Genomic DNA, 11775 nt, shown 5'->3' with positions numbered 1-11775 from the left:
CCATAAGATCACATACTGAAATGGGAATCAACGGGGACCATGGACCTTCACCGCTGTAATCCATTTGATCTAAATCATGAGCTAATTCGTGAAACATCAGGTCGTGTTCATTGCTCATTACTTTTTCAATGGTGGCAATGATGTTCTTGATCCTACAAAACACGGTTTAAAATTTATATAATAAAATGTTTTTTTGTGAAATTGTTCTTGTTGTAGTGTGTTTCGGGGGTATTTTTAAACGTTAATTGGGATCGGGTTCGGGATCCGGGGTATCGTAGCAGTGTCGTCCCGTTCGCCAGGCCGAGGCCAGTTGCACGTTGTCTGTCTTGTATTCTTGTGGTTTGTCAGCTTTTATCTTTTTTATTCTTAGTTGTTACGCGGGGGTGTTAAGGAAGCATATGGGCAATATGCCGTCTTATTTTGACTGTTGTATTCAAAATCGTGAAATTAAATAATTATTTTGAATAAGATCAAAAACTTAGTATTATTCTTTAAAATAGATGTCAGTGCAATAAAATCGGGTAGTACATCACTGCCACATTGGTGCATTATCACGTGACAACTATAAATAGCTTACGTATATTCCTTAACATAAAATGAGATAGAACAACACTACCCCGCGGTTTCCAAAATAAAATAAACATACCAAGTGAAGGCAAAACATCTCAGTTTAATCAAAACCGCTGCTAGAATCCTATGTTTTTCCTTATTAAAAAGTTATTCATCCGGTTCTCGTAAAACCTTCCCAACTTTTATAACGTTTGCACGGAAAACGGCAAATTGCATTAAAACAACACACAACATGGGATTCTAGCAGCACTTTTCAATTTAAGCATAGATCAAACTAACGATACGTATAAAATTTCAAGTTCAATATACGCGGGGTAGTGTTGTTCTAGTCGGATTTTTATATCGTAAACAACGACAGAGGAAAGCCTGGCCGAGAAATAAAAGCAAATTTACATACCTTTTAGCGAATGATTGATAAAACTAACATCTCCCCCAGTATTCTTATGTTCAATTCTCAATAAATCACACCACAATACTTTATTAGAGTTCTTAGATTAGTTATATTTTGAATATGTTTACAATGCTTTCCGATCAAATTCACACGACATTCAACTTTTAGTCATGACGTCATCAATGTGTAAATCTACGTAATACAAACTAATTTCTGGCAAAAATTGTCTTCAGTTTATTTTATTTGTTTTTGGTCTTTGTTTCGTTGCTTATATATTTGAATATGTACATAATAACTAAGATTTGTGATTTCACGGAATTACATGTAACTCAGATTCCATATGCTTCCTTAACACCCCCGCGTAATATACGTTTTTAGTCCCCTACCGGTTTCACCGGAGGGGACTATAGCTTTCCTCTGCGTCCGTCAGTCCGTCTGTCTGTCAGTCCGTCTGTCTGTCCCTCTTCAGTTTTCCACACTTTTTTTCTGTATGCATTTGAGGAATAATATGAAACTTGCTGAACAGCTTCAAAATGTCAAACTACAGATCAAGTTTACACTTTTGTAGCGTCTGATTGACATATTTTCGAGAAAATTAATTTTTTATATTCCATTTTTTTAATGTTCGGGTTCGTTATCGGGTTCGGTGTGTAACTGAATAAACGAGGTCAGTATGTAGTCAGTAATACTATCGTGCGTTACTTGTACCATTCCTATTCCTGTACCATTCCTTTTATCATTTCTAACAAACAAATTAATTCTATAAAATAGTGTCAAGCATTGTGTTGTAAATTTAATCGGCAGGGTTTTTTAAGGTCTTCCGTTTCCAACGGAAGACCTTTCTATTATTGTGCGGGTTAAGATTATTCTTATTTTTCTTTTTTTTTTTTTCTTCCTAGACGTGAACTTTGAGGCTTCATATCGTGCTCATTTCTGAACGGATTTTGCTCAAATTTTCAGGGCTAATGGACTTTACAAAACACTATCTTCATCAAATCATAAAAGTTAGAATTCCTTTTCCGTTAACGAGTTATTCCCCTTTTAAAATTTTTTAGGGCCTTTGGTTTCCAGACCAAGGCTCCGAGACTATGATAGCAGGGAATGTGAATCCAACGAATTTGAATAACAAAGACATTGAAGTTGTATACATCGGTTTTTGTTTTTGGATCACGTTCCTTATTTAGGAAAAGGTAGGGGGTCAAAAAACAGGATTCCAAAAAGTGCAAAAATTTAGACATATTTTCCTTTATATCTTTTTAACAAAAAATATTTTGTTAAGACATGTAGAATAAAAGTTGTGCAGAATATCAAGGGCTTTCATTTGACACCAATAAAAAAGGGCTGGTCCCTTAAATTAAGGGCCAATAGCCCCTAAAAGTTTTTGCGTAATAACTCAAAAATGGTTTGGATTTTGATATGGATGTTGCTGGAAAAGTTGTTTGTTGGGATCTCATAAAGGTCGTAACAATATTATTTTGTAAGTGATTTGTGTAGTATGAGTGTAAAAAGCTTTACATGTTGACATGTACCTGTTTTCATTTGACAAGTTAACGAAAGTCTCTGTGCGTACAACTGGCATAAAGTTGCCGCAGAAAGTATGCTGGTTTATACAGGAGGCATTAATTTATAAGAATTTGGTTTTTTTTGGAGTACATGCTTTTTTTTTAGGAGTTTAAGTCATTGTTGTGAAGTTCTTATAGTGCACAATCATTAAAAACGGCAATTGGAAAACAAAACATTCTGTTTCTTTTCTTTTAAACCACAAAATATGGAATTAAAAAACTCTATGCATTACATTTTATTTATTAACTCCATGCATTTAAAATCTACCTTGAATCAGAGCTGTGTGTGTGTGTACCATTACGTAAGCTCTCCCTCGCCCGCGGCCGAGAAAATCGGTCACCATGCTCGCGGCTGGACTACCTAGCGGTCAGCGGTTATCTAATACACGAGAGTTGCGTCTCTCATATATGAGTTTATTTAGCCGCGAACTCAAGAATTGTTTTAGTTTTGATTACACAAAATCTTTTGTGGATTAAACGATTGGATGTCAAGTAAGAAATAGTTCATTTAATTAATAAAAGCAATGTCATTCTCTAAAGCAATAATAGACATAGATCAATTGTGGGGTTTAAGTTTAAAATATATAACTTCTATTTGATAGAGTAAGGTCATTATATTGCAAACTTTTCAAATCTTCCTTGGTTGTGAGCTGTGCGTTTCTGTGCGTTGTACCTTTACGAAATATATTCTTTGCCCACGGCCGAGGAGATCAGCGACGGCTGCATTATTTAGCGGTAAGCGGTTATTTAATACACAAGATTCGTACACCGCGACTTACACTTACATGCATATGAACGTGTTTGAGTTAATATAGCCGTATATACAAGAACTGTTTTAATTTTATGTTATAAAAGTTTGTCCTACTTGTATATATTAAATTAAATATTTGAGTGTAAATGAATATTAATGAACGATATTACTCCAAATCGGAAAAATCGTTAGACATAAACTAATGGTTGGTTTGTTTATGTAAACTACTTTAAAAACTGTACAATTAATGTTTTAAATCAACACCCCCCCCCCCCTCAAATATTAAACATTTAAATGATGATCATCCCTCGCACATGGCTGAGGAGATCCGGCGCGAGTGGATAAGTGATCCGCGGTCGGTTCGTGTTCTTCTACATGTACCTTATGACGCGTTTATGTTTCATATTTTGCACGGACACAACTATATTTTATTATGTTTTCAACTATTATATTGGTTTAAGATGAAAAGATGAATTTATTTTACTTGTACAGTTGATTAAGCATTGATTTATACGATAGCGTATAAGGTAGTTTAAAAATCAAATCAAATTATAATCAAAGTTCCATGTTACATGTTTGCGGTAGGTGCTAGCACGATAAAGGAATGCCCTGAATTGAGGCATTCGATGATTATTTTAAAAAATATTCACATGAGTTTAAACAACTTTAGATTAGATTCTATCGGTCACATATTAATCACTACTGTAGTTTCATTGTGGAAGCGAACTCATTGCTGCCCCCCCCCCCTCCTCCCGCCCCGCTGACAGGTGCTCGCACTGGATTTTTTTTTTAATTGGAGAAAAGATAGATCTGTCGAAAATCATTTTTGGTGGTTTCTTATGTGTAACATTTTGTTTCACTTTCCCACCCCTTTGTTTATTCGGCCAGTCTGTGTTAATTCAATTGCCGCATGCGACCGAGAATCTTGTGTCGCTTTAGCGCACACAGCTCAGAACATTTATAGCCCCAGGTCATCAATTGTTATGTAATTGAGTAACAGTTGGAAGCGTGATTTTACTACATAAAATGATAAAATCATAATATAATCTATTTGAATTGAGTACCAAGCGTATAGATTCCCATAATAATTAATTTTTTTAATACCTTTCTATGTTTACATTTAATTTTGTTCAAATATTTAATAAATTTTCTATCATTTAAATTGTGTGCTTCATCAAATACGTATTCCGATTACCTTGAAGTCATTAATTTTCCATTGGCTTTTGACAAAATAGAGACGCCTGACCATCCAATGAAAACAAATACACAGAGTTTGATTGACAGGTTTAGCCAGGTGCAGGTCTCACCCGATGTCCGAGGTTATGTGTGCTGCTTGTATACAGCCGAATGGTCTCAGTAAGAGTTATCGATGTAAATAAATAATAAAAATACATGCTTATCAAAACATGATCGTGCAAGTTAAAGTTGATTTAGGTTTGTTCCAATAGAAATCATGTTTCGCTAACTGTATTTAATATTTTTTATGTATAGCGAATTTTAATATTGTTTCAGTACTGAAACATCGCATGAAAACGTTAAATATACATGTATTTATCTGTTACTAGTCGTCTTTTAATATATATACCTTTCTTTTGTTTGTTAAAAATTCGCTCAATTTTGTTAAAGTAATGTAAAACACGGACGCCATTTTGAAACAATTAACTTGTCAGAGAGTTCCGAATGAAATTTGATGAACGTTTCACACGGTTCTCGCACGCTTTGCTCGAAACGATTTACACGCTTTGCCCGAAACGCTAAACGGTTTACATGAAACTCTAAAAGGTTTACACGAAACGTTTCTCTCACGTAGGCCGCACGCTTTTTTGGTGTAGTAGTACGTTTTAGGGTCTGTAAATTTTGTCAGCACGCAATTCTAAACTTGCACATAGTCTTAAAAAATTTAGAAATATTTTAATATAGAAGTTATCTTTGAGAAAGGTTTACGTGTTTTGTAGGCGGGTTCAGTTTCAAAAAGAAATACAATTCCTGACATGAATCATGAGTACATACTGTTTATAACAATGCTTGCTACCCTTGAAAATTTAACTCGCCATTAAACATCTCACTTTTTAAAGAATGTTTGAAACGATTACATAAACTCTGCTCGACAAATAGTTTTCCTAAAATATTTTCTTCCTTTCTTTGTTTCAAAACACGTTTTATATACAGGCTTTCAATCACAACACGTTTTTATAACAAAAGCAGAACTGAAAGTATAGTCATTATAATCGTTTGACACCATATAACATATATTTTCAACTCGCAGCAACAACGGAAGACCTACTCGGGGCTTTGCCACGAGCTCTGCTCTAGTTTTGTATTATTATTACAATCGGGTTCGTTGTCGGGTTGGGCTGTTTAACTGTTTGGTTTGATTCGGGGTACAGAAGACGGTAAGAAATGATATTGTGCATAACAGTGCATTGTTTTCACAAACTTTTACCAGCGAATACAGAATAGACTTGACGAAATTACAAGAGATGAAATAAAGAGTATTATTTTACCTATTTCCTATTTTTCTATATCAACTATATAGTTTTAATTTCCTCTGTTCTTTTATCTCTGATTAAAGCATGACATCTCGTTTACAATAGCTCTGAAATAGTTGTGTGCTTGGAAGCTTTCTTAGAATAATACAAACCGGTAGGGGACGTGTATTGCTTATGCAATACTCTCAGAATGCGTGTTATCTAAGTGATTTGTGTCGTTGTTTCGTTCAATAGTAAAATCACTTTATTGGCGCTGCGAGCAGGGTATTTTAGCGGTCTTTTTAGACCGGCGTGGTGCTTAGGGGACACCACGTGGGTCGGCCATGTTTAAATTTTGGTAGGTTTTGGGTTTGTGTTATGTTATTGTTGTGGTAGGGCAGTGCATTTTTGTTTGTTTGTATCTTGTGACAATGGAGGGAAAGCTGGGGTTGAGTAGTCATGGTAGGGAGAGTTCCTGGTTCTTGAGTGGCATGGGTGTCCCGGGGGGCATGGTAGTTGAGCCGGACGGCTTAGCAGGGGCCCAAGGGAGGGATACAAATGCTTGGGAGGGATTCAAGTCTGACTGGAATGACCAGCTTTGCGGTCTTCCATCTCCATTTAGTCCACCAGGGTGTGCTGGGGAGGTAGAGGTGCCTCCTCAAGATGTGTAATGATGGCTGTATATGAGGCAGTCCACCGAGTGAAGACATACCAGCTCAGCCATCAAGTTTTTGACCCATGTCGCAGGGAAGTCCGCATGGTGTCCGTTAGCAGGCAGTCACAATGACTGGGTTGTACCTCTGGCGTTAAGGTTATTCCATCTGGCCGGGGAGTATCTACCTCTGGGAAAGGCAAGCGCTATAGGTGGTCAGGTCGTTGCTTTAAGAAGGGAATGTACATGTATGAAGAAGTGTTCAGAATCCTTGGCTGATACAGATGTGAGGAGCAAACATGCTAGGTCAAAAGGGTCTCTGACTATATTAAGATAAAATAAACTGTATCCAATAAAAAAAAAGCAAGGTACAAACTAAAGACCTTGTATGAATATGTATAACTTAATAAAAATGAAAATGTTACATAAAAAGGATACATTAAATCCATAAAAATTACTATCATCTTACCAAAGAATAACTAGAATTAGTATTGTAACTTGGTTAATATTGTAATCTTGCACATAATATACCCAAATAAAAAGCTATAGATGAAGAATTAAGATTCCTCTGGATCACTTATTTGACAGCCAGCAATGCAGAACTGCCAGGACAGAAGATGTAATAACTGATTTAAGATGATATAAGACACTTGTCAATATTTATGTGGATAAAAATGCTTTATCATCAAAATTCTTTCAAGATGATGTTTTATAATTTTAAAATTTCACAATACATGTATTTGGCCAAAAAAATGTTTTTTTAAACTTAAAAAAGATATAGAAAAGCTCCAGCAGGATCTGAACTATCTACTTACGGACACGTAGTTAACGCTCTAACCCATTGTACTTCACTGTTAGGTAACATTATTTTGGTGTGTGTGTGTGTGGGGGGGGGGGGGGGGGTTATATTCATAGTTTATTTTTTTTTCAATAGGGAGTGCATCACAATATGCAGGTGTCCTGTACCACCTTAAGACTAAAATGTGTGCTTTGCATAGCTATTTAAATGTACCCAATAAAATAGTGCAACAGGTTTTGAAGATTTAAAAAATACATGCATGTTACAAATAACTGATCTTTGTCTGAAGTAACAACACAGGTCTGGAGGCCGCACTAGCTGGTACATTGTACTAGTTTTACCCAGCTCTTCGGTTAGATAGGTGCCGTGTGGTGTTCATACTAGGATGTGTTTTCCATATGCAGAAAACATTAATTACCATGCCTAAACGTGTCTTTTGTGATGATCAGCTTAATGGATGCATATTGTGTTCTAATTGGATTATCGTTATGATGTTGACCAATATAAATAAGCATAAACATGTAGTAGCACAATATTATGAGACACCGGTATACATAAGTTTTACTTTTACTTTCTAAATATGTGATCTCCGTATCATCATCTTTTGATATTTAAATAAGGTTATCATCGTTACCTATCCGATCGCATTTGAACAGTTGCTAAAGTTATTTTTTCATTTGTCAGACTTGCACTTTTGAGTTGACCCCATATTGACACTGTGACTTTATGTATTATATGTAAGTTAGTGTAAAGTCATGTTAATAGGAGTTCTAATAGGAAGAATGGGGTCTTTTTTCTTAATGTATGATGATGCATCAAGTATAATGTAGGCCATGATCCTTTGGGATTGTCCCATGAAACAGGAAAATATCAAGTATCTTGAAAACTGTTAAGATCCCCACCCCTAAACCATAGGCCATATTTCATATTTCTTGTTTCTAAAGTGTACATGACCCTCAGGAGTTGTCTTTAACCCAGTTTATAAAGCAATTTCCAAAATCTTACTGTGCATTTAGAGAAAAATCAAGAAATGATTTAAAATTTGCTGCTGTACACATGTAAGAATGTACAAAGACTCTGAATCTTTAGAACTAGGTTTATTTATTATTATTTTTTTTTTGGGGGGGGGGGGGGTAGGCATTTGATTTAATCATTTATTGTTATTGATTTTAACCTGAATATTATTTTGTAATTGATCTTCAGGTAGCAAAGTAGAAAATAAGACTTCTGATCATATCTCCGTCAATAGATCATAAGTCAATCATGGAAAGTGTAATGTGTTGTTCTTTTAAACATATTTAGGAAACACGTTTTTTACCAGTTTAAGAACGTTTTTTAGATCCCAAATTATATTTTCATTTTAATAGATCATTCTACAATTAAGAAGAATGTAAATGTAAGATTTTTTTTTTAAGGAAAAATAAATGCAAGGGTTTTTTTTCTTCAGAAAAATGTCATTTTATTTACAGTTTAATGAGAGATACATGCATGAGAGCAGGGGGAGGGAGGGGGCAACAGTTATTTCATTTTCCCGGGGGGGGGGGGGGGGGTTCCGAGGCATATGTTTGGCAATTTATAATGTTATTTGAGGAAAGAACAAAATAGGATAAGGGCCATTTATGGCCCCCTTAGCAAATATGTTCATTTTACTACCATGCATAGTATTGATCTCAGTAATCAACATGATAGGATTGTTTTCTTGGTAACCCTTCAGTATAGTTGCCTAGCAACGATACAAACGTGACTATGGTTTCGGTTTAAATTAAGAAAAAAAAAACCTCTTCATTCATTTGGGAAATGTTAAGTTACTGTTATTTGATTAGCATAAGTTTATTTAATTGAAGTACCAACATGAATTAATGCATTAAATGCATAAAATTATTTACTCAGCGTTTCCATGGCAACCATGTATTTCCTTAGTAACCAACTAAATAACTTCTATTTCAAGCCCGATTGCATTCTGAGAAGTATACAAGTTAATAAAAAACTTTTAAAAGCTTTTAAATAAATAATGTGTCACATTTTTTTTAACATTAATGTTAATGACATTGTGTTTCCTGTTACCAAAAAAACATTCCATAGCAACCATACGAATATAGTATAAGGTTGTTTGTGCTTAACATAGCATTGACCTTAGTTCTCGACATCTAAGAGGATTTTCTTGGTAACCATTTGATATACATATACATGTAGAATCATGCAATTCAAAAGATATGAGTGTGGGTTCTGTTATTAAATAGATGAAGGAAACACCTTGTCCTTTTACTTATATGGTAGTTACAATAAATTAAGTATTTATCATTCTTCTTTTTAAAACTTATAAAACTATTAATAACATTAACACATCAAAAGAAAAACGTAATTTAAATTCAGAAATTTATTTATTCAATACTTTTTTCGGTAACCAATTAAATAATATTTCTAGCCCAACTACAAACAGCATGCACAAGTAAAAAAGGTACATAGTATTTAACATTGAAGTTATTTTTCTCCATATTTTTTTTACATATTGAAATGTGCATGTTTCCTAGCTACACATTCCAGAATATATGTCTTCAGAGAGAGAGAGAAGATAATGTACAAAATAGTATTATCTATTTTATTCAAATCCAATGATTGGTACCTGTACATGTAACAAAGAATAATACATATCTCCCTCAAGTATTAACAATCATGAATGAAACACATGTAAAAATTAGTATCGTCCATTATACTTCACATATAATGGCTTAAGCAAGCACAAGTTTATTAATGACTCCATAGAATAAATGATAAAATGTGGACAGGGCAATACTTTCTGCTATATTTCATGAAATAAGACAAAAATAAGAAATATGTTTCACATTTTAAAAGGGCATGGTCACGATTTTAATCAAATTTTATTTTTCTGTTTTTATTATTTGCAATGCTTTAAGAATGCATTTCTAATGATCAAATGAAATTTGGGTGCCAGTCGTTGAGTTCACAATTCTTCGTCATGAAAACAAGGCTCGTGCCCAGTTTTTGTTTTCATAGGTTCAATATACCAGTAAAAAATCTTTTAATGCCAGTTTGTGTATCTTATTATTCATTTTAAGCATAAAGAAACAGTTCCTAACGATAAACACATTTATTTTAGGTCTTAACTGGAATTTTCACTTCAACATTCGAAATGTAAACAAACGCTTTGTTTACATAGCGAAGAATTGTAAGCTTTGTAATTCGCTTATAACTCATTATATGACACTCAAATTTGGTTGCCTATTAAAAATGCCTTCCTAAAGCATTTTAAACAAAAATATTGAAAAAATAATTGTTGACCAAAATCGTGACCATGCCCCTTTAATGATTCGTAAAACAATTACAGCACAACTTTCCAATTTAATCTAGTTTGTTTCCCTTATAAAACATGAAAAGATGCAGTCAAAGCAGACACATGTCCCGTTAAAGGAAGAATGACTGAATTACATACATGTATAGCACAAGTAAAATACACCAAATACGTCCAAAATAGCATTTTGTTATATCTGTTGACATGTTCTATACACTTTCACTTGGTTGGCTGACCATAACTTCATCCTCGTCGTTAGATGCTGGCTGGCTTGTATCAAGTACTGATACCATTGACTCAAACTCTTGCAAATCTTGCAGTTCGTTGCTCACAGTAGAAAGCTCTTCCTGAAGTTTATATTTTTCTTTTCTTAGGCTGGCCACCATGTCTTGTAATTTTCACTTTTTCCTTTGTTATTTCTTTGTGATAAATATCAGATTTTTTCTGCAACACCATGCGTTTTCTTCTCACTTTTTCAATAATACTCGGAGCGTTCTTCATCTGTCCGATTGTTTATATTTTTCTTTTCTTAGGCTGGCCACCATGTCTTGTAATTTTCACTTTTTCCTTTGTTATTTCTTTGTGATAAATATCAGATTTTTTCTGCAACACCATGCGTTTTCTTCTCACTTTTTCAATAATACTCAGAGCGTTCTTCATCTGTCCGATTGTTATGTCATAACAAGCAGCCTTCAACTCAACATCGATCTCCGAAATGATTTCTTGTAAGAAGGAAGGTTTTTAGAAATATTGGACGCCATTTCTTTAGAATCTACAACCAAAAAATTTGGTTATTAATTAAAATTAAAAAAATGATTTCATTCCGTCGCAACTTCGTGTCGGGAAGGATTGTCCATCAGTCTGATTAAAACACCTCCTTCTCCTTACACTTGTCAGAGCCTGACAGACCCTGTATTTATAAAAGGTCATCTTTACACGACCATTTCTTCTTACCAATTAGAGCTTTAGAAAATTGATTGGAACTCTTCAAATGGAGACAAAAAAGATTTAATTCATGCTTATTTTCTGTGTAACCTCTAGATTGAGTATTGCACCACTCATTAAACAGATAATGGCATATCTTTGCTAAGTAGGTGTTAATTTAGATTGTATGCAGATGTGGAGGTCAAGTGGAGATAGTCTGTTATTGATACAGGTCTATCAGACCTTGGCGAGTGGAAGGAGAAGGGAAATGGTTTTAATGAGACTATATTATCAATATGATAATAGTAAGTTCAAGAAATCGAAAACGAGACTAAATTTCAAAGTATT

This window comes from Magallana gigas, chromosome 1 (genome assembly GCF_963853765.1).
Source record: "Magallana gigas chromosome 1, xbMagGiga1.1, whole genome shotgun sequence".
In the NCBI taxonomy this organism is placed as follows: Eukaryota; Metazoa; Mollusca; class Bivalvia; order Ostreida; family Ostreidae; genus Magallana; species Magallana gigas.
Note: the sequence above shows the minus strand (reverse complement) of the source record.